This window comes from Coregonus clupeaformis, chromosome 19 (assembly GCF_020615455.1).
Source record: "Coregonus clupeaformis isolate EN_2021a chromosome 19, ASM2061545v1, whole genome shotgun sequence".
NCBI lineage: Eukaryota > Metazoa > Chordata > Actinopteri > Salmoniformes > Salmonidae > Coregonus > Coregonus clupeaformis.
In genome coordinates, this window is record NC_059210.1 from 26,476,486 (window position 1) to 26,500,490 (window position 24,005).

The following is a 24,005-nucleotide window of genomic DNA, read 5'->3' on the forward strand; positions in this document are numbered from 1 at the left end:
CCTGGTTTCTCTCATGGTTGCCAGACAGGTAGCTGGGTCGTTCCACCAATTCGGTGCCTTTTGAGATGTGTAACTTGGTGGGGGAAAAAACATTTGATTTCACCTAACTTTAACATTCTGTCATAAAGAGTACATGCTTAACATAATAAAAAAACATGTTTTCCCATCTCAAGAAGTTAAATAAACAAACGAGTGAAGTAAGCGGCTATTAAGTGCCAAATATAGTAACAAGGTTAACCGGAATAACCGGTAAAAAAAAAAAAAGGAATATTTTCACCATATTAAAATGAGAGTTCAGTTAACGTAACAGGGTTGACCTTAAAATTAGGAACAGTTTTTTTTTAAACCTTAAACTGAATCACTAATCACATGAAATAATTAATACTTTTCTTTGTCAAAGCTACAAAAATAACTAGGGCTTTACGATGATGGTGAAAACTTGGTTACATTTTCCTGGAAGTCACAGCAGGTGCACGGAGGGACATGTCCAAATGCTGAATTTTGGCTCTTTACCAAGTCTTTATTCATATAAAACATCAGATTGATTTAATTCTCTATGTGATTTATATTAAAGGGCACTTAATTGAATATAACAGGCTTTTAAAATGCAATATTGGTGCACAATTTCTACATAAAAAGAACGCAAAAAGGCACTCATTTCGTGGAACGACCCAGCTCTCTGTTATCCTTTGTTCTCCTTTTAGGCTTTTGAAGCATCTCCCTCTATTCCCTGGGCTAGATAAAGGGGAGGCAGACACAAGCCCTGATAATTATTTTTGTGGTGTGCAGAGAGGGTTGTGAACCAGGGAAATTATTCAAAGTTAGAACACAATTAATTACCTTACCTAACAGAGAAACACTATTAGCGTAGTGTAGGATTATGTCATTTAAATCATCTGTACTGCGTTTGGTGGTTATCGTTTATTTGTGGATATTAATGAACTTGTGTTATTTAATGATAAATACTGTGGTGGGTGTTAATTATCCTGTGTTCAGGGGTTGATGCCAAATTAGCCTGTGTTGTCTGGTAACTGCCATCTGTTTGTAGGAAATTATCATATGTTGGGAAGGAGGTTTAGTGGCACTGTGTGAGTGTGTTCTACAGCCCACGGTAGTAAAGCATACATTATCCCTGTTTAGCGGTGGTTGATCCAGGAGAGATGACAGGCTCCGCAGAAGAAATGGAGAGAGACACTCCTCTGGGTCCAGGCTGATTTATGAGAGAGAAAGGGAGGGAGCTAGAGGGCCCATCCATCTCATTCTTCCAGGACCCTCCCCTACAGTGCACAACCTGTCACTGATCGAGGGAGCTGAGAGGTACCATCACTCAAGCAATGCAGCATTTTCTCATCTGCATATAAACGCATGGGAAATTCACTCCCTGTACTATGGCAGAAAATCTTGAGGTGGCGAGCAGAGCAATCCCTATAAGGTTTAAAGATCGGCTGAACTCACCGATTCCACTTGTTTTTTTTTGCAGCTCATTAAGAAAAACAATATTTGCTTCATTTGTTGATGTGGGTGTGTTATGTTCGCAAAATCTTACACAGGCAGTTATGGTTGTTTGTCCCCCTTGAGTCACGGTAGCAACATCTCACCCTCAAAATAGTCAGAATTAATCAAGTTAATTAATGAAGATGCATCAAGAAATCTCAACAAAAAAAAACGTGATGTTTTTTGCAGAGGGGGTCTTAGTTGCGCAATTTTCGATTTAGTTAAGGTGTTTTTTGCATTATTTCTCAAGTTAAAAAAATTGCATAAACTAGTAGTTCACTGCAGACAGTATCGTGTCAGCTGCTGCGCAGGACTGATTTCTGAGAACATGTCTACAACTTCATCAGCAAGCTGTCAAAATATTCTAAATAAAGCAGAGGCTGCACGCTGTTTATCAGTAACAAAACTAGCTAGCTAGCAGGCACATTGAGCAGGCAGGCCATGTTAGCTAAATCAGCATTTTAAGTCACTGGCAAGTGCTAAAGTGCTTTTTTTGTTTTTACAACGTTCTCTCTATCTATTACACGTGTGTGTCTGTCTGGCAGTGTTTCATAGTTAATCATGTTACAAAGCAGGTTGCGGTGGAACACAAGATGCTCGCCAATGGGTTTAGAATTATGGAATATTGACAGTTGGGATGCAAGTGTGCATTGTCCCAAAAATGATTTTGCCCAAAACAGTGGCAGACTGGAGTGATCACTATCAAACACATCAGCAAGTGGCCACTCCATAAAGGGCTTAGGGGCCAAGTGTTATTTCAACATAACATTGGCAACGTGTTGTCTTACGTTAACAAGTCCGAGGCGCTGCGGAATGTGGGCTGGTCTGTCTCACTGTCTGTAGGTTCTGCCGTACAATTGGATAGAGTACGATCAGTGCAGCTGTTTCTCTGTGCATGACACTTCTCCCTAGGTGTTAACATTCAATGTTAGTGGGCATGATCGTAATCAAAACCCAAACCTCAAATATCCAATAGCTCTTGGAATGTAACAGCTTCCACAAATCCCGCAAATATCAATTTTGGAAGATACTGACTTTATCGCCAAAATTATGCTATTTACACATTGTAGTCAATTTTTTACACTAAAATCAATGTTTCTATCGATGCAACATATGCCGTTTTCAACCAGAGAAGTCGCTTTTTTTGCTCATCTGCCCTTTAATGAAACGCAGCCGCATTGATATAATCAAAGTGGTTATGCATACAAAGGCGATTGGATGGCCACTGGAGAAATATAAACCAGCCAGGGCTTATGAATTGAACTCAACAAAATCACACCAGAGACAATAATTAAACGCTGCTTCATTCCACGAGCCTAGTGTAACCCCTAGCTCTATCTGCTTCAGAGAGCCTCCTCCCTGACACACTGGGTCAGTTGGAATCAAAGCTTATCGATCCTGTGTTGGTGGTTACAACAACTGAATGCGTCGGCTATGCATACTGATGTCACGAACCTTCGCAGTGCAAGGATTCTAAGGGTGTGTGTAGTTCATTTAAGTCTTAAACAGACAGGTATGAATGGGATTGGTGAGTGGTACCATAGTAATGGTCAGTGATGATGAAGACAGAGTCTATGACCTATATTTAGTTGATGATGGTTCTTCTGCTTGACTGACTATTTGTGGAAGTAATCCTCTTTTGAGCAGAATTATATGGCATGGGGATTAGGGATCTTTCCCCCTGCTCTGTGTGGGCCATCTACTCTCCATAATGATGTTCTAGCAGACAGCAGCAGGACAGACCAACTGGCCCTCTCCAGGGGTGGGCCCTCCTGCCTGCCTGCCTGCAGGGAGGGGCTTAGGGGGAATCACCCACGTCACAGCTGTGCAGTTAGGGCCGAACTCAATTTTAGGACTATAGCGGAAATCCTACTACACAATTTGAGAAGCATTTACGTATATAATCATAGACCGTTATTATACAAGGGATGTATGCTGAATGAAAAAGAGTGCCACCTACTGGTGGTTGACTCAGATAGAAGTGCCGGTTTAGATATAGGTGCACTTGTCCCAGTGTCCCGATAAGAGGACAGAAATGACCAGTAAGACAGGTGTACAGAACACACGTTTATTGCCATACTCAAGACAGGCTCACACACACAGCAAACAGGAAGAGGACTGATGGTAGTGAATAGTGGTTTTCTGTAGGACAGAAGATATATATTACAACAGTGTGATAGCAGTGTTGGCTATACAGTAGTAATACATTTACATTTTAGTCATTTAGCAGACGCTCTTATCCAGAGCAATTAGGGTTAAGTGCCTTGCTTAAGGGCACATCGACAGATTTTCACCTAGTCGGCTCGGGGATTAGAACCAGCGACCTTTCCGTTACTGGCACAACGCTCTTACCCACTAAGCTACCTGCCACCCAATAGCAGTGATGCAGTATATACAAAGCAGCAATGGCATAGCAATGGGCTAGCACACAACAGTAATGGCTATAGTAGCATTAGTGGTGCTATCATGGTAATATTATTGGCTGGTAATAAATATACAGTAATACACAGGGCCTACTAGGCTAAACTGCTATAGAGCAGTAATGCAGGCGAACAAGCTACATAGCACAAATGATAGCAGGATGCAATTAGTGACTAGCACAGTATACAATACATACAGGCTAGCAGGACAAGGGCTAGTGGGCCTAAGGCTATAGGTTAGCATCAGGGCAAGTTAAGATCAGTGTTGACGGCTATAAAGTCTAGGATGCTAACGTGCTAACAAGTGGCCATGTTGGATGTGGCTATGACCATATCAGGAAGTGACCAGGCTGTGATGATGTCACTGGTCGGCCATTTTAGGTGAGGATATACAATGACATGACTGGCAGCCATCTTGGTCCATAGAAAGCAATGGGCTGAGATTTTCCCTCATGGCTGAACATAAAGGTACACAGAACTATGCTAAAGGACAAACTGTGTGAAGTATGTAACATGGGATTACAGGAGGCAATCCTGTCATATACATATCTTAAGGAAGCATACTAACAAAGCAATAGCAGCATATAACATGTATACAGATCAAATACACACAAACCCCTAACAAAGTCCACTTACATGTTCAGTGATGCACTAACACACAGTTGGGGAAGTCCAAGGAAGGCTTGTCCATTCAGGAAAGGTCCAGTGATGAGTTGTAATGAAGGACAGGAGTCTACAGAGACCTTCTCAACCTGCCCTCCTGGAAACAAACTAAAGCACAAGCAGGAATGGGGGTTTGTTACCCCCAAGCAGGTAGAGCCTGTGATTGGCTGGCCCTGGTCAGCTGACTGAGTTCCCTGGCAAACTGGTCCCTAACACATAGGTGTGAAGTGCCCTATGCGACTGGCCAATAGGGTCAGGCTGAGGCGGGGGATGGTAGCCTACCTCAGCAGTGTCTCTTCCAGGGCCAGAGAGAGGGTTTTTAACACTGAGGATAGGAAGTGCCAGAAGTTTTATCCTAATGATGTGCTTTTCATGGCTCATCTGGGATGGAGAATGTCATTCTATCCATTTGATCATTTCTGCAAATGTTCAGTTGAATGTCACTGGAAATAGGAAATAGAAAGTGGGCACCGAGTGCTGTTTTAGACCGACGGGCCATTTCACCTCACAGATGAAGGCCACTACAGCCATTTCTTCCTCAAATTATTTATATTGAACAAAGTACATCATGTAATCTACATTTGTTGGACAACTTGGTGGCATTCTGATTGACCATTTTATGAAAAAACATATTATTAAGACAACTTTTTAAATCTTGGAAGACAACCACCTTCATTTTCAGTATAGTACCTCTGGCAGAGTAAACAACAGCCACAGCATCTGTCTGTGAAAGTCAGAGACCAGGGTCCCCCTGTGCCCAGCCTTTTAATGAGGACAATAGGTGGTGCTCCATATGGACTGCCCTTGGTGCTTTATCCACACACACACACACACACACACACACACACAAACAGACACTCAGGAAGACAGACAGCAGAGAATAGAGGGCCATTGAACCATGTCTTCACTGCTGATTTGGGAAAGGTGAACCTCTCTGGACAGAAATCTGTGGGCAAGCGAGGCTGTTTAATCTAATCCCGACTGTGAACTTTTATCCCATTATAATAGCAAGTTATTTATCACTGAACAATTCTACCCAAGGAACTCTCATCAGTTAAGATAAATGAGGATTATGACAGGTTTGCTTCAATTACCTGTCATTTTATCATACAAACAGCAAAAAAGATTACAGTGTTATTAAGTGCTATTGTAAAACATTAAAGTGTGGAAGCTTACAGTTGTATTTGACAGTACGCTGCCTGCATCCTCCTGTGTGTAACTCCATCTTTGAGAGGAGCCAGAGCAGCATAGACATTCTGCAATAACTCACCTGTCCTGTGTGACATTGCAGAGCCCCTGCTCCTGAAAACCCATCTCAAAGTGTCAAAAGACCAGCAGCACCTCTGAGCTGCCTCTCCTCCCGCTGTCTATTGTAGAAGTACAGCAGCAACATCCACTTCCACTTTAACCTAAATCATAGAGGCGGGTTACCCAACACCCACCCTTCCTCCCCACTAGTCACCCATCTGCCAGCCTCAATCCTTCCTGCTCTCTGCTCTCCTCTCATTTTCACTCTCACTCCATCACGCACACACATACAAACGCAGATCAGCGCAGCAGTGTGTCTCTCCCTGCTGCCGGGGAGGTGGTGCGAGCTTGTTGTTGCAGAGAGGCTGGGTGGACTCTACCATTGTGTGTGTGATGGGGTGGGCGTGATCAGGGATAGGGAGCTCCTCCTTTGATGAGTGGGGCGGATAACAGGCGGGGACCCTATTCTGTTCCTGAGCTGTATACTGGAGCTAGAGGAGGGTATCCTCTGTGTTACTTTACTACCGTAGGCCCCGGTCCTGGATTTGACCCCTTTCATGGGATGCTTTGGTCTTTATCAAAAGGAGGAATAACTGTTTTGATGCCAACTCTGGTAAGAGAACTGATTTCTGCATTCTAATCTCTTGATTTTAAAATAGATTCTGACAGAATAATTAATGGTGTTTTTATCCTTTAAAAAACAGAGGAAAAGGCTGAAGATGCTGTCTCAAAGAGCCCTGCGCTTTTCAGCAAACTTTTTATATCTCAAAATAGAAATCATCTCAGGGTACTTTTGAGAATCCTTAAAGATAAGCAAATGCGGTAAACAGTGTATATAAATGTAAAACATGTCTTTGAAATGAATGAGGAAGACCACTCATTTTTAACATGCGAGCATGAAACTCCAATTTCATCAAGATAGATTACGGGTGATATTACACAATCAATAGATATATTTCAGATACACTTTGCCCTGAAATGTATTGATGCATTAATGTAGCATTGCCGATGAAAATGTATTTGATACCACTGTTAGGGTATGAAATCATGACCAGAATAGCAAGGATGTGAAAACAAAGTCTAAAGGGAGATACATCTATTGACCTTTTTTTACATTTCCCATGTACTGTAATTTCACAAACATACTCATGAAAGATGGATTGCCATAGGTTCCAGCATGATTAATTTTCACGGTAGTGTGCATTAAAAGTAGCTATGGATGAGAGCATTTCGATCTTAGTCAAATAATGTACCAGGAGTTTGTTGCTGTGTTCTATGCTACATAGATCACAGAAGTGATTTGATGCTGCATCTAAATGAGTGTAGGTTCCGCTGCTCTACTTAGCTGGGCTGTACTTAGAGAGTGTGTGTGAGGGGGCAGGGTGCTTGCTGCACTGGAAAGGAAAGTGTATTACTTATCCATAATAAATGTCTTGCCTACGCAAGCCAAAAGCGAAGCATGGCGGTGCCTTACTGTCTTTAGATCACATAGCCAGAACTGGCCTGTCAGCACGTCATCCTCCTCCTAACGAGACAACAGCCAGAGATCCCACTTCCATTCTCTCTTATCCTGCTGTCATGAGGATAGTGTTGACAGATGGGAGGGGTAGGAGTGTAATGGGACGCCCATCATAAGGGCTGTCCATGCCAGGTCACAGAGGTCAGTGGGCCCAGAGTGGTCCTTAGGTAATTCAGTCATGTTTTGTCTCTATTCCACATTAATCTTGATCACGATCAGACAGAAGATGGTATGTGGGTAACAGCTACATGAAATCCTCCAGAGCAATAGCTCCAACTTTTAGATGTTGACAGGGTCTCTTAGATGATTATATCTCTAGATTGGTTAGTGTGCTTTGATAGGGCTAATATGGTTTGTACCAATACAGTACAGAGTCTGGCTGGGGAAATGTGTGTTTGATCAAAATAGACAGGTTAATGAGACTCGATATTGAGCAATAGGACGAACCATCAATGCTTTGTTGCCACAGGTTCTGTAGTTAACTTCGATGCCCAAGGGAAATCACACAATCCAAGGTCTACTTTTGCTCGGTGACGATTTATCCACCATTGTTGATCTATACAGGGACAATATGTAGATTCTAAAAAGTGAAAACACCAGGACTATGGTCAAATCAGGTACGAATACGTCAGGCATAAAGTAAAAACCCCAAACAAATAGAACTAAATAGATTAATACGAAATAATTATAGAGGTAATTTCATCTGTTTGAACATGAAGGTCAATATATTTTGAGAAATGTTGATTGTTCTTAAACAAATAGCTGAATCAAAAGCCAAATACTTACTCAATGTGCTTTTTGAATGTACCAGGGGCATTATGTGGTTAGTTCAATTTACTGGGGGTTGAGAGCCAGGACCAGTAGTTTGTTTTCATAGTGGGCCCTCCCACAGTAAGTGCCTGATAGAGTGAGTACATTTACTGATATATTATGCTAATGCTTGTACACATGCAAAACCACTTCCTGCAATCTACACAGAAGATTGCATGTGTAACAAGAAAATAAGTGCAAGTCTGTCCATATCCATTTTCAATGAAAAGCGGACAACTAAAGAAAATATACACTAAAGATGCTGTACATTAGAGCTCGGTCCACTAAATCATAAAAATTCTTCAAAATGGTTAAAACTGTATTCCAACGCTAATTGCTTAAGAGTCTATTGATGCTATTTAGTTGTACAGCTGAGGGGTTTGGCGGCTGAAAATACGCTGGTACAGACTGTCCCTAAGTATGAATCTTTAATATGCTGCACTTTAAAGCATCTCTCTCCCCTGTTCTGGCTCGCTCCCTCGTTCTCTCTTCCTTTTCATGACCCTCTCTCTCTCTGTAGCCTCTTTGAACACCTCAAGGTGTGTTTTGAAGCTTTGTTGTTGCATTTTAGCTGCTGACACGATTCATAATGTTTCTCCTAATTTAAGTACATTTTCCTGCTACAGTGTGTCCCTGGACAGACCATAACACAGGCTACATGTGATAAAAAAAACACAACAAATGTCCCTTGACAAACAAGCCCGTTATTATTGCTAAGTAGGCAGCGAAAGTGCGCAACTAATTACATAATTACAACAAAATGTTCTTCCAGAACAATACCAGTAATAAAAATAACATAGCAATGTGCTTCCTGAGACCAATCTCAGAGTAAGTGTCTCTTGCTTTTGGATGGACGGTTATGGGAGGCAGTAAATAGAATGTGAAGTCAGATACCATGGGTGCTTTAATATTTAACCATGAGTTACAGAAGCACAGCGGCACGTCTCCTAACGACACAGCAGATCCTCCACTTAATCGTAAACCCACGGCTCGGCTGGCATCACTGAACCTTTTCGGCAGACCCTCTGCTCTCCCTCCCCAGGTCACAAAATCTGTTCAGACCCATGCCATCATATTTCTCATAAGACATGTCTCGCAGCTCAGGCTTCCCAACTGATTTGTTGGATTTTTATTGTGACAATTAGAATTTTAGCTGCCAAGGCATATTGGTCATAGGAGACCAACATGCACACAGTGATTAGTCTCTCCCTACAGCCGCTGCTGTGAGACAACATATTAATAGTCATGGGGAGTTTGTTAATAACATTATGATGACTTACAGTTATAGGCTATTATCTCAGATCGTAATAATACGATAGTAATAATAATATACAGTGCCTTCAGAAAGTACTCCTACCATTTGACTTATTCCACATTATGGGTTATTGTGTGTAGATGGGTGAGGGGAAAAAAATCAATTTAATCCATTTTGAATTGAAGCTGTAACAACAAAATGTGGAATGATAAATACAAGTTAGAATAAAACCACACAAACTATGATGTGACTTAAAGAAACACGAGAATGCTAGTATATACAGGTCAGTGCCAGTACCTTGTTCAATGTGGTTGTGGTGGGTTTATACATACAAATTGACTGGTAGTATACAATGCATTCGGAAAGTATTCATACCCCTTCCCTTTTTCCACATTTTGTTACGTTACAGCCTTTTCTAAAATGGATTAAATAAATAAAAATCCTCATCAATCTACACACAATACCCCATAATGACAAAGCGAAAACAGGTTTTTAGAAATGTTTGCACATATATTAAAAATAAAAAAACAGATACCTTCAGACCCTTTGCTGTGTGACTCAAAATTGAGCTCAGGTGCATCCTGTTTCCATTGATCATCCTCGAGATGTTTCTGCAACTTTATTGGAGTCCACCTGTGTTAAATTCAATTGATTGGACATGATTTGGAAAGGCACACACCTGTCTATATAAGGTCCCACAGTTGTCAGAGCAAAAACCAAAGCATGAGGTCAAAGGAATATTCCATAGAGCGCCGAAACAGGATTGTGTCAAGGCATTGACAGTCCCCAAGAACACAGTGGCCTCCATCATTCTTAAATGGAAGAAGTTTGGAACCACCAAGACTCTTCATAGAGCTGGCCGTCCGGCCAAACTGAGCGATCGGGGGAGAAGGGCCTTGGTCAGGGAGGTGACCAAGAGCCCGATGGTCACTTTAACAGAGCTCCAGAGTTCCTCTGTGGAGATGGGAGAACCTTCCAGAAAGACAACCATCTCTGCAGCACTCCACCAATCAAGCCTTTATGGTAGAGTGGCCAGACGGAAGCCTCTCCTTAGTAAAAGGCACATGACAGCCCGCTTGGAGTTTGCCAAAAGGCACCTAAAGGATTCTGACAATGAGAAACAACATTCTCTGGTCTGATGAAACCAAGATTGAACTCTTTGACCTGAATGCCAAGCGTCACGTCTGGAGGAAACCTGGCACCATCCCTACGGTGAAGCATGGTAGTGGCAGAATCATGCTGTGGGGATGTTTTTCAGCGGCAGGGACTGGGAGACTAGTCAGGATCGAGGGAAAGATGAACGGAGCAAAGTACAGAGATCCTTGATGAAAACATGCTACAGAGCGCTCAGGACCTCAGAATGGGGCAAAGGTTTACCTTCCAACAGGACAACGACCCTACGCACACAGCCAAGACAACGCAGGAGTGGCTTCGGGACAAGTCTCTGAATGTCCTTGAGTGGCCCAGCCAGAGCCCAGACTTGAACCCAATCGAACATCTCTGGAGAGACCTGAAAATAGCTGTGCAGCGACGCTCCCCATCCAACCTGACCGTGCTTGAGAGGCTCTGCAGAGAAGAATGGGAGAAACTCACCAAATACAGGTGTGCCAAGCTTGTAGCGTCATACCCAAGAAGACTCAAGGCTGTAATCGCTGCCAAAGGTGCTTCAACAAAGTACTGAGTAAAGGGTCTGAATACTTACGTAAATTTAATATTTCCGTTTTTTTTTTAAATATATAAATTAGCAAAAGATTCTAAAAAATACTATTTTTGCTTTGTCATTATCTGGTATTGTGTGTAGATTGATGAGGGGGGGGGGGAACGATTTAATTAATTTTAGAATAAGGCTGTAATGTAACAAAATGTGGAAAAAGTCAAGGGGCCTGAATACTTTCCAAATGCACTGTACATGGAAACAATGTAGCCAATCTCCTGTGCTGAAGCATTGGTCACGCAGCAATATCATTGGGAGACTTGTTGAATGAGACTGATGAGACTGCCCGGAAATGAACAGTGGTTTCAATTAGCAACAGGCTATGAGATCCATCCAGTAAATTCCAGTTCATCCGTAAAACGGTGCTCATAGCAATCTCTCTTCCTATTGGTACTGTCTTTTTATGTTTCTTTAATTCAACTAGGGGCCAGAGAGGGAATCGATAACAAAACATTCTTGAAACGAATGTGTGATCTGCTTTATGTGCCTTGAAGCAAAGCTGTACACACTGCAGGGCGAAGTGCTAGATGTTTAATGGACCTCTCATTTCTATTTATCACCATCCCTCAGTCCCCTGACTGGCACGACAGGCCTTAAAAGAGATGATATATTCCCCCACCTACAGATGTAGGCTCTTATTTTGAGCCAGTTTGCTACAGCAGGAAAATAATCCTGCAGCAAGAGGAAATTTGAATTATGTGGACTATAGTTAATGGACTTTTTTATAGGGGTTGATACATTTTACATCAGGGCAAATCAAGTCTGACATTTTTTCCTGCTATGCAGGAAAATTCACATCAACAAATTAACTAAACAAATTAAGAACCTAAATCTGTAGGGTCAGACACACTATATATACAAAAGTATGTGGACACCCCTTCTAATTAGTGGATTCGGCTATTCAAGCCACACCCGTTGCTGACAGGTGTATAAAATCGAGCACACAGTCATGCAATCTCCATAGACAAACATTGCCATTAGAATGGCCCGTACTGGAAAGCTCAGTGACTTTCAACGTGGCACCATCATAGGATGCCACCTTTCGAACAAGTCAGTTCATCAAATTTCTTCCCTGCTAGAGCTGCCCCGGTAAACCGTAAGTGCTGTTATTGTGAATTGGTAAAATCTAGGCGCAACAACGGCTCAGCCACTAAGTGGTAGGCCACACAAGCGCAAAGAATTGGACCGCTATGTGCTGAAGCACGTAGCGTGTAAAGATCGTCTGTCCTCAGTTGCACGCTTCACCATCTGGCTGTCCGACGGACAAATCTGGGTTTGGCGGATGCCAGGAGAACGCTACCTGCCCGAATGCATAGTGCCAATTGTAAAGTTTGGTGGAGGAGGAATAATGGTCTGGGTCTGTTTTTCATGGTTTGGTCTAGGCCCCTTAGTTCCAGTGAAGGGAAATCTAAACCCTACAGCATACAATGACATTCTAGACGATTCTGTGTTTCCAACTTTGTGGCAACAGTTTGAGGAAGGCCCTTTCCGGTTTCAGCATGACAATGCATCCCGTGCACAAAGTGAGGTCCATACAGAAATGGTCTGTCGAGATCAGTGTGGAAGAACTTGACTGGCCTGCACAGAGCCCTGACCTCAACCCCATCGAACAGCTTTGGGATGAATTGGAACGCATACTGCGAGCCAGGCCTAATCGCCCAACATCAGTGCCCGACCTCACAAATGCTCTTGTGGCTGAATGGAATCAAGTCCCCGCAGCAATGTTCCAACATCTAGAAGCGTGGAGGCTGTTAATATGGACCAATTCCATATTAATGCCCATGAATTTGGAATGAGATGTTCGACGAGCACTTTTGGTCATGTAGTGTATCTCTGATATTTACTGTACCACCTAAACAGTGACATCTTCAAGGGATATATCAGAATGTGTCTATCTTATTTGTATGTGAGATGTTGGTGAAATACAAGTAACTACCAATATAAAGGAAACACCAACATAAAGGGTCTTAAAGTGCCACCATGAGCCAGAACTGCTTCAATGCACCTTGGCATAGTGTCTGCAACTCTATTGGAGGGATGCGACACCATTCTTCCATGAGAAATTCCTTCATTTGGTGTTTTGTTGATGGTGGTAGAAAATGCAGTCTCAGGCTCCGCTCCAGAATCTCCCATAAGTGTTCACTTGGGTTGAGATCTAGGGACTGACACACACACAGACACACTTTAAACCCCCTATGCTCCTTTGAGATCCCTCTTTCAAAGTCACTTAGACCTCTTCTTGTAGCCATGGGAGCCAAAATAATGGGCAACTGGGCATTTTTATACATGACCAAAAGCATGATGGGATGTTAATTGTTTAATCAACTCAGGAACCACATCTGTGTGGAAGCACCTGCTTTCAATATACGTTGTATCCCTCATTTACTCAAGTGTTTCCTTTATTTTGGCAGTTACCTGTACATTGCAATGGAGAGGTAGTGATAGTTGGAAACAATATTGACAAAGCAGTACACGTGTGGGCCATTTTCATTTGCTGAGACTACAATGTACTGTTCGGTTTCTTGAACAGATGTTAAATGACTGGGTTTTGGTTTGAGTTCTGTTTTTAACTAGAGTATTAGTCATTGCCTTTATTCGCACAAAGCGCATAATGATGTAACAACACTGAACACCCGGTAATCTTCCCTTTTACAACAAGAATTACTCAAGCATCAGATCTCAATCTGATACACCAGATGTTTGAAACAAACCTCTTTCGATGTTGCAGTAATTAAGATCGAAATACAGAGATGTGTAGCTCTAATAATATACTTACATTTTAGCAGACGCTCTTATCCAGAGCGACTTACAGTTAGTGAGTGCATACATTTTTCATACTGGCCCCCCGTGGGAAACGAACCCACAACCCTGGCGTTGCAAGCGCCATGTTCTACAAACTGAGCTACAGAGTCCTCACATCTCACTCCAGAGCACAGTGAGACACCAATTAGTGAGAAGAGGGGGTGAAGGGAAAAGACAGTCAGTTACACACTCTGACGTGAAGAGAACTCTTTCAACTAAACACGTGTGCAAAATAACAAGACGTCATTAACAGTTGAGCGAGACGTTTCATATGAACAGAAGCATTAAAGTACTGCATTTTTCGAATCAAACAAACTTCATAATCATAATAGTAGAGTATGTGTAGTGTCCTCAGTATTTTTCTATGGTCTTGAATATATATACAGTGATGAATAGTAGATGATGGGGAAATAGATAGTCAGAGCTATATATATATATATATATATATATATATATATATATATTGTGACGTCACGAGAGGCTACACAGCTTTCAGCGGGATTGCTCAAGTAGTGCAAGGAGACAAGGTTCAAACAAAACAAGGATTTTATTATAGGTCTTGGGAAATTAACGAAAATATAACAAAATTCTGTTCTCTTGTGGCTCTTTAAGGGTTAACAGTTCAGGGATGTCTCTTCCACATCCAAAATCATAATTCTCACTCGCTCAGATAACTTTTCCCCAGCCTTACTGTAGTCCACGTTGCAGCTAGTGGCCAACCCAGCAAAAAGTCCTTCCAAAATCTCTCACGTATTTCCACAGGTGCATATATCCAAAGGTGAGTATTTCCCAAAGGCAAGTATCTCCAAATCCTTATATTCCTCATGGAAGTGGACGTGCAGCACTCTTGTCCTCCAGAGAGCCCAGGTTGGAGACTGTGTCTCTTCACTTCCCCAAACCTTCAGCTCATCAGCTCCTCATTTGTTTCAGCTGCGTGGGAAGATTGGCCATAGAGGGGTGGAGTTCCCGACCATACCAGTAGATGGAGCCATAGCTGTCTGGGTTTGCAGCCACCTCAGGGGGATGTAACGTCCCTCCAGGACACAGCCTCTCGTGACATCACACATCCCCCTCCTCGGGACCGACGTCCTCGTCGGGGTAAAGGCAGCGAAGAAGGCATCACGCCGGGAGAGGGCGTCCGCATTGCCGTGGTGCTTGCCAGCCTGCTCTCTCTTCAACTCCTCCACCTCTAGGACCAGGGACTCAGCCTCCTGTTGTCTCTCCTTGAGTTTCTTACTGAACGCATCAGCCTTGGTTTTAGCAGAGTTTAGCTTCTGTTGAGCAGCTTTCAGTTCCTTCTCTCTCTCTGCCTCCGCATTCTTCATCTTGTTCTCCAACACCTTGTACTTCTCCTCTGCCTTCTTCTGGACCTCCTTACTACTGCGCAGGGTCTCCTCACACTCCTCGATGGTCCTGCGCAGCCTCTCCAGCTCCTCCTGTTGCTTATGGAAGGAGCTCTGTTGGAGTTTAGCCTGGAGGATATCTAACTCTTCTGTCTTCATGTCTAACTGTTGCTTTAACAAACGATACCTCTCAGCGGTCCCCTTCAGACCAGACAGTTCTTTGTCCAGATTCTGTAGCTCCGTCTCTGTGTCGGTCTGGGCACTTGCCATCCCTATCAGAGCCCGGGCGGGAGTGAGTAACTCGGAGGATTGCACCGGAGCCTTCCCAGGATGAGTCTTGCCTCTCCGTTTCCGAGGTACTCGGGTTATCCTCTCCTGAGACTCTCTCCAGAGTGGGTAAAAGGCTGGGCAGTCTCGTCCAATTAGGACAGGGACGGGGAGGGAATCAACCACCCCCGCCGTCGTGTGTATGGTTCCCCGTGTGCTGGTCATTGTAAGTTCAGTAACGGGGTATTCTCTGGTGTCCCCATGGACACAGGAAACTGGGAGGACTTTCCCCGGGGTCAGACACGTTGGGCCCACCAAATCCTTACGCACCAGGGTGGCCCGGCTACCAGAATCCAGTAAGGCCTCCACATCATGGTGATTCACAGTTACCGGGCAGGTGGGGGGTCGATCTGGGCCGCCATCTACGACTCCCAAGAGCGAGGCAACACGGTGTGTGGGTGCTGAGCTGGAGGACTCGCAGTGGGCATAGGTTCATCGGCTGGTTTCCCACACTGCCAGGAGATATGTCCCATCTCCCCACACCGGTAACACTGTCGAGTTTCCCCCTCCTGGTGTACTCTTCTTGGACCCGCCTGGTTTCTGGCTCCCCCTGGAGCCGGGATAAGTCCTGACGTGGCTGGGTTCGAGACCTTGGGGTCCTTTGGACGGGTTCTTCCCATTTGTGGTGGGGCCGCACTCCTGGGGTCTTTTCGGGAAGCATTCAGCATCTCCGCTGTGGCCTGGTACTTTTCCACAGCTTCCACGGTCAGATCAGCCGTGGTCAAGGCCTGTTGACTGATGACCCGTTTTGCCTCATAAGGCAGGGCGCGTAGGTAACGATCCACCACAACGGCCTCCACCACCGCCGCTGCTGTATTCCTCTGCGGATCCAGCCATTTCCTTGCGATTCGGACAAGTTCATGCATCTGCGCCCGAGGAGGTTGGTCTGGTTGGAAGGTCCAGCTGTGAAAGCGCTGGGCCATACCAAACTTTGTGAGTCCATATCTGCTGAGGATCTCAGACTTCAGGGCATCATAGTCAGTAACCTGGTCAGGGCCCAGGTCCCGGACAGCATTCAGCGATTCCCGGTTAGAAAGGGGGCTAACAGACCAACCCACTGTTGCTTGGGCCAGGCTTCCCTAGTGGCCGTGGCCTCAAATGCATGCAGGTATGCCTCAATGTCATCGGTAGCTCCCATCTTAGATATAAAGTCACTTGCCTTTATTGGGCGGGTATTTTGGACCACCCTCTGTCTCTGCAACTGCAATTCCTCTGCCTTCAGAAGGTTGGCTTTCTTTTGCTCCTCCAAGAGAGCCACGTTGCTTGCATCTGGGCTTGCTGGCCAGCAACAAGGGCTTTCAATATGTCCTCCATTTCAGTCGGCGGGGAGCCTACGGCCAACTTGGAAAACTGGGTGATCAAACCTTCGGTATCCTCCTCTGACATGCACTATTAACGCTTGAGCGTGCCCGTATTCTCCACCATCTGTGACGTCACGAGAGGCTACACAGCTTTCAGCGGGATTGCTCAAGTAGTGCAAGGAGACAAGGTTCAAACAAAACAAGGATTTTATTATAGGTCTTGGGAAATTAACGAAAATATAACAAAATTCTGTTCTCTTGTGGCTCTTTAAGGGTTAACAGTTCAGGGATGTCTCTTCCACATCCAAAATCATAATTCTCACTCGCTCAGATAACTTTTCCCCAGCCTTACTGTAGTCCACGTTGCAGCTAGTGGCCAACCCAGCAAAAAGTCCTTCCAAAATCTCTCACGTATTTCCACAGGTGCATATATCCAAAGGTGAGTATTTCCCAAAGGCAAGTATCTCCAAATCCTTATATTCCTCATGGAAGTGGACGTGCAGCACTCTTGTCCTCCAGAGAGCCCAGGTTGGAGACTGTGTCTCTTCACTTCCCCAAACCTTCAGCTCATCAGCTCCTCATTTGTTTCAGCTGCGTGGGAAGATTGGCCATAGAGGGGTGGAGTTCCCGACCATACCAGCAGATGGAGCCATAGCTGTCTGGGTTTGCAGCCACCTCAGGGGGATGTAACGTCCCTCCAGGACACAGCCTCTCGTGACATCACAATATATATATATATATATATATATATATATAGACAGTTGAAGTCGGAAGTTTACATACACCTGAGCCAAATAAATGTAAACTCTGTTTTTCACAATTCCTGACATTTAATCCTAGTAATAATTCCCTGTTTTAGTCAGTTTGGATCACCACTTTATTTTAAGAATGTGAAATGTCAGAATAATAGTAGAGAGAATGATTTATTTCAGCTTTTATTTCTTTCATCACATTCCCAGTTGGTCAGAAGTTTACATACACTCAATTAGTATTTGGTAGCATTGCCTTTAAATTGTTTAACTTGGGTCAAACATTTCAGGTAGCCTTCCACAAGGTTTCCACAATAAGTTGGGTGAATTTTGACCCATTCCTCCTGACAGAGCTGGTGTAACTGAGTCAGGTTTGTAGGCCTCCTTGCTCGCACACGCTTTTTCAGTTCTGCCCACAAATTTTCTATAGGATTGAGGTCAGGGCTTTGTGATGGCCACTCCAATACCTTGACTTTGTTATCCTTAAGCCAGTTTGCCACAACTTTGGAAGTATGCTTGGGGTCATTGTTCATTTGGAAGACCCATTTGCGACCAAGCTTTAACTTCTTGACTGATGTCTTGATCTTGCTTCAATATATCCATATAATTGTCCATCTATTTTGTGAAGTGCACCAGTTCCTCCTTCAGCAAAGCACCCCCACAGCATGATGCTGCCACCCCCGTGCTTCACGGTTGGGATGGTGTTCTTCGGCTTGCAAGCCGACCCCTTTTTCCTCCAAACATAACGATGGTCATTATGGCTAAACAGTTCAATTTTTGTTTCATCAGACCAGAGGACATTTCTCCAAAAAGTACGATCTTTGTCCCCATGTGCAGTTGCAAACCGTAGTCTGGCTTTTTTTATGGTGGTTTTGGAGCAGTGGCTTCTTCCTTGCTGAACGGCCTTTCAGGTTATGTCGATATAGGACTCGTTTTACTGTGGATATAGATACTTTTGTACCTGTTTCCTCCAGCATCTTCACAAGGTCCTTTGCTGTTGTTCTGGGATTGATTTGCACTTTTCGCACCAAAGTACGTTCATCTCTAGGAGACAGAACGCGTCTCCTTCCTGAGCGGTATGATGGCTGCATGGTCCCATGGTGTTTATACTTGCGTACTATTGTTTGTACAGATGAACGTGGTACCTTCAGGCATTTGGAAATTGCTCCCAAGGATGAACCAGACTTGTGGAGATCCCACATTCTTTTTTTAATGTCTTAAGAAGCTTCTAAAGCCATGACATCATTTTCTGGAATTTTCCAAACTGTTTAAAGGCACAGTCAACTTAGTGTATGTAAACTTCTGACCCACTGGAATTGTGATACAGTGAATTATAAGTGAAATAATCTGTCTGTAAACAATTGTTGGAAAAATTACTTGTGTCATGCACAAAGTAGATGTCCTAACCGACTTGCCAAAACTATAGTTTGTTAACAAGAAATTTGTGGAGTGGTTGAAAAAGGAGTTTTAATAACTCCAACCTAAGTGTATGTAAACTTCCGACTTCAACTGTGTGTGTGTGTGTGTGTGTGTGTGTGTGTGTGTGTGTGTGTGTGTATATATATATATATATATATATATATATATAATCTCTGGAAAGAGTGCCTACCCAATGTGAGAGGTACAGGCTAGCGTTATGTAACTCCCAGCTGTGCATGACATCAGCAGAGAGAGAGATTGTCACGCTCGTCGAACAGAGAGGACCAAGGCGCAGCGTTGCGGGTGAACATATTATATTTATTCAACTGATCACACGATCAAAACAAAGAACGAAACGTGAAGTCCTTCGATACACAACCAAAAGGAACAAGAAACCACAAAACACAAAGTGCAAGACAAACAGTTAAATATGGCTCCCAATCAGAGACACCCAGCTGACACTCGTTGCCTCTGATTGGGAGTCACTCAGCCCAACATAGAAAATTAAACATAGACTTACACACCCTGGCTCAACATAACATAGTCCCCAGAGCCAGGGCGTGACAGAGATAACCATGGGTGGGGCAGTGACCCAAAACCCTCAGGATCATGGGAGAAGTGCTGCCCTCTGACTAGAGCGAGGGGGATGCTCATATGAGACATGGTTTCTATTGTATGTTTTCAGAGATGGACAATTAAACATTTAAAAGTTGACAACCTGGTTAGAGATAAGTTATGGCCTCCTATGTCACCTTTCATGGAAAGCTTTCACATTTCCCAGGTTACATTTATACTGCGTTATCCTCCTTTCCAGACAAATAATGCCAAGATTAGATCCAGTCAAGAAGCAGAGATGTCAATATTGTCTCATAAAACCAGCCTCCTCACTCACACGGAGAAAGGCAAACCAACGAAAGGAAGGGAGGGTTTCTTCATTCAGCCAGACATTCATTTCCTTCTCATTCACATCAATAAAAGGCAGGTCTCCTCCTGCTATCCTTCAATCCTGACTTTATCAGTGCTGAGTCCTGCGTGCCACAGTGAGAGTCATACTATAACAGGACATGGGAATATGGAGTACTGAATTATTTTATATTTGGCCCTCTTTGTCTGCCGCTGAAAAAGTAATCTAAAGCTTTTGGAACAGCTCTGGACAGAATGCAATTTCTGCGGTCTTAAGGAGGATTAAATTGCGGCTGGCATCTGTCATGACAACAGTCGATCTCAAAGGCTGATTTCTCGCTCTCTCTTTCACACACACTCACTCTACATCTCCCTCTCTGCATTAGTGTAAGGGTGTGGCCCTTCCCCGTGGAGAGGGAGAGAGAAAGAGAGAGAGAGAGATGGAGAGGTGCTGTTGACCAGTCTGAACACAGATCAGATCAGCCGAGGTGGGGGGGGGGTGCTGGCGGCTGAGGTTTAATCTCAGTGCAAGGGGATTACAGATTGTTCAATGTGTTTGAACACTGCACAGCACGTACTGTATGTCATTTAGTTCCGGCCAACCGCCAATCTCATTGCTCAACATGTATTCCATCCAGCAATGCCAATAATCACCATGACACACAGCCTCTCATGTCTTCTTGGTTTGATTGAATAGGGGGCTGTTGGGCCGGTATTGCATGCCTGTCAATTAGCGACTAACCTCTCAAATGAACTTTTTGAAGCTCGTTATAATTACAAACTGAGAATTCCATCATGAAATGTGACTCCTTTCACCCTGTTCATGAACATGTCATGTATGACATTAGGCTTTCCAGGGTTCATGTTAGCTGCCTAACCTTTTCCTCGAATTTCAGCGTGGCATGATAAGGTCAGACAGAAGGGTTGTTAGAGAGGTTGCTATTATTATGGGTTCAGCAATTATGTAAGTGGAGGCTGCTGAAGGGAGGATGGCTCATAATAATGGCTGGAATGGAGTATAATGGAATAGTATCAACCACGTGAAAACCACATGTTTGATACCATTCCATTCCAGCCATTATTATGAGCCATCCTCCCCTTAGCAACCGCCACTTGTGTAGGCCTAATGCATCACCCAGGTGCTCTTTGCGGTACTCTAGCTCTCTGATGCTTCTTCTGTGTTTCTACTTGATTACCTGCATTATGCCAGTCTCTGTTCCTTTAATCACTGAGCTAGTCATGATGTACTACCATCTAAGAAATAACCACCTCATCACCATACACTCCTTAGAAACACAACACCAGTGATATAAGTGATACAATAAGAAACAAGGCACTGAAAATGAACCACTGGCCGGATGTGCAGATCAGCGAAACCAGGAGAAACCTGACTATGGAAACAAAGACCGCTACTACCAGGTTGACCAAGATTTATGCCTGCAAACCCACCTGCAGTCTCCCTCAGATGTAGCCTACGTGTGTGGATACCAAGGGAGTGACCGTCCATAGCCTAGATATGTTTGTTTGAAGAAGCCAGCCCCCTACACATGCAGAGAAAAGTAAAACCTAATGGTTACAAATGCATCTGATGCAGGCTGAAATCATTACGTCATCTCATTACGTGATTGATTCATGAGAGGGCAGAACACATTTTTCATTGCCAAGACGCCAGCGGATCAAAACCACTGCCCTGGCATAACCTGGTGAGTCATCTAGTATAGCTGATAACATTAGTGTTACAATGTTATAGAGCCCAAACAAAATGTAGCTCTTGCCCGCAGAGACTATTGGTATCGGCGTTGTTTCTCAGAGATCTGAAGATCAGGTCGTGACTCATGCCCAGAATGCCATCCTCAGGATATCTCTACCTGGTGTTGTCATGGTACTCCACACCCTGTGCCAGGAAACAGAGGTTGTGCTCACTGATGAGGATACGCAGGGGGGCTGGGATACACCCAGCTCACAGACAACAGACAGAAAAATGGTGTTGCAAGGCAAGCATCAATGTAGTGCTAATCGGGTCCAGTTCAGTTCCATCTAACTGCCTTCACAACACTGGTGGAGAAATACTGTAGGAGGCTGTATGAGTCTACCCTATCTGTTTGTTTACACCAGCTTTGTCAAATGTAGTAAATCTATGCCTATATGTGTTAAATATTGAGATTTGACTGAGAAGGAAAAGTAATACATATTTAGTCTGTACACTTGAGTGTCTGCCTCCCTCACTCTGTTAAATAACTCAGTCAGAAGACACCATAACAATATATAATAAACCTCATATTTCACTCAAATTCTGCAGCTGGAAAATATGATTTCATATGGATGAGCATAGAACTCATGAAGCTGAAATGAAAATGCATATAGCTGGATATTCCCCTATGATTTAAGGGAGCTCCTTATTGCCCTCTACTGTCTACACAAGCACACACAGCCACACACACACACCTTTCCTGAGTTGTTGTTAATGAAGCAGAACCAGACATCCAATCCCACAGTACACAGTAATCATCATGGAGGTCATCAGTAATGGCTCTTTATTTACCACACCAGAAGCCCACCATGCTATCTTTCACTACAGAATGGTATTTTCCTTCTGTTTCTGGAAGGAGGCCTAATGTGCGTGAAATGATGTCTGTGAAGAGACTGTTGCTTCCTGTGTCATGCTCTCCTGAAAATAATGAGCTTTGGATGTTTTGAAAACAAATGGTAAAGAGATCAGTTTGATATATATCACTTCAACTAAATACCATGGGACTGGGTGTGCTCACTGCTCCTCATCACATAATCTGAATTGCAATGTATTGCTGCGGACTGAGGAAGACTATGAAAGATTCAAAAGGCTATATATTGTTACCATCCACTCTGCGACAACAAGGAGATGACAAGGAGAGAAGACACATAGGGTAGAGTAGGAATCATTTCAGAGGAAAGGAACAACACATTGTTATGCTGTCACTAACACAATTGCCACTGTGGAAGCCTGAATCCTGATATCTGCTGGTGACCTGGCAGGAGAAACTGCAGACCATGCAACTGAAATGTTCAGGGAACTATAACTCAAAGTACCATGATGTACATTTTTAAACATGCCCCTCTAGTAACCTCAGCTTTGTAATAGTCACGATTTTTTTTACAGTTTCTATATACCTAAAAGCAATCTCCATTCAGGGTCAATTACTGGACAGTAATTAATAATACACCACTCTGTGATTTTGATCATCAGTGTGGTTACTAGTCTGCCTTCTGTAGATGTATACAATGTTGCTGCTTCCCACATAAAGTCAAAAATGGTTGTATCATTAGTGAAAAGGAATCACTGTTTGAGTAGCACATCTCTATGCTACCTGTAAAGTGTTCTACCTCGTTCGAGGAACGATTCGATTCCCTGGACAGCCTCCTGTGTCAAGCTTCCTGTGCCACATTATGACACTGTTGTTATTGACAGTCTATTGCTTATTCAATGAGTTGTCCAAACCTTTGATTCCCTGCTGCTAATGGTACCCCTCCAGGGCTATGTCCTCTCCTGGTGTTTCAGAGTGCCTTCCTCTTTTTTTTTTTTTCACCTTTATTTAACCAGGTAGGCCAGTTAAGAACAAGTTCTCATTTACAACTGCGACCTGGCCAAGATAAAGCAAAGCAGTGCGATAAAAACAACAACAACACAGTTACATATGGAATAAAAAAAAAGAAAACGTACAGTCAATAACACAATAGAAAATCTATATACAGTGTGTGCAAATGTAGTAAGTTATTGAGGTAAGGCAATAAATAGGCCATAGTGCAAAATAATTACAATTTAGTATTAACACTGGAATGATAGATGTGCAGACGATTATGTGCAAATAGAGATACTGGGGTGCAAATGAGCAAAATAAATAACAATGTAAATAACAATATGGGGATGAGGTAGTTGGGTGGGCTAATTACAGATGGGCTGTGTACAGGTGCAGTGATCGGTAAGCTGATCTAACAATTTATGCTTAAAGTTAGTGAGGGAGATAAGTGTCTCCAGCTTCAGAGATTTTTGCAGTTCGTTCC

General features: G+C 43.5%; 1 protein-coding gene across 2 annotated transcripts in view; it reads left to right on the forward strand.

The window, feature by feature from the left end:
* Positions 1–24,005, forward strand: part of sv2bb (synaptic vesicle glycoprotein 2Bb) — a 46,961-nt gene that overhangs the window by 3,030 nt on the left and 19,926 nt on the right. The window contains exon 1 of one of the 2 annotated variants that reach the window (XM_041837193.2): positions 6,122–6,438. The exons of the other annotated variant lie outside the window; for it this stretch is intronic. The gene's annotated coding sequence lies outside the window, so the exon portion shown is untranslated. Of the gene's footprint in view, positions 1–6,121; positions 6,439–24,005 lie in introns of those variants that run through there. 2 annotated transcript variants of the gene reach the window in all.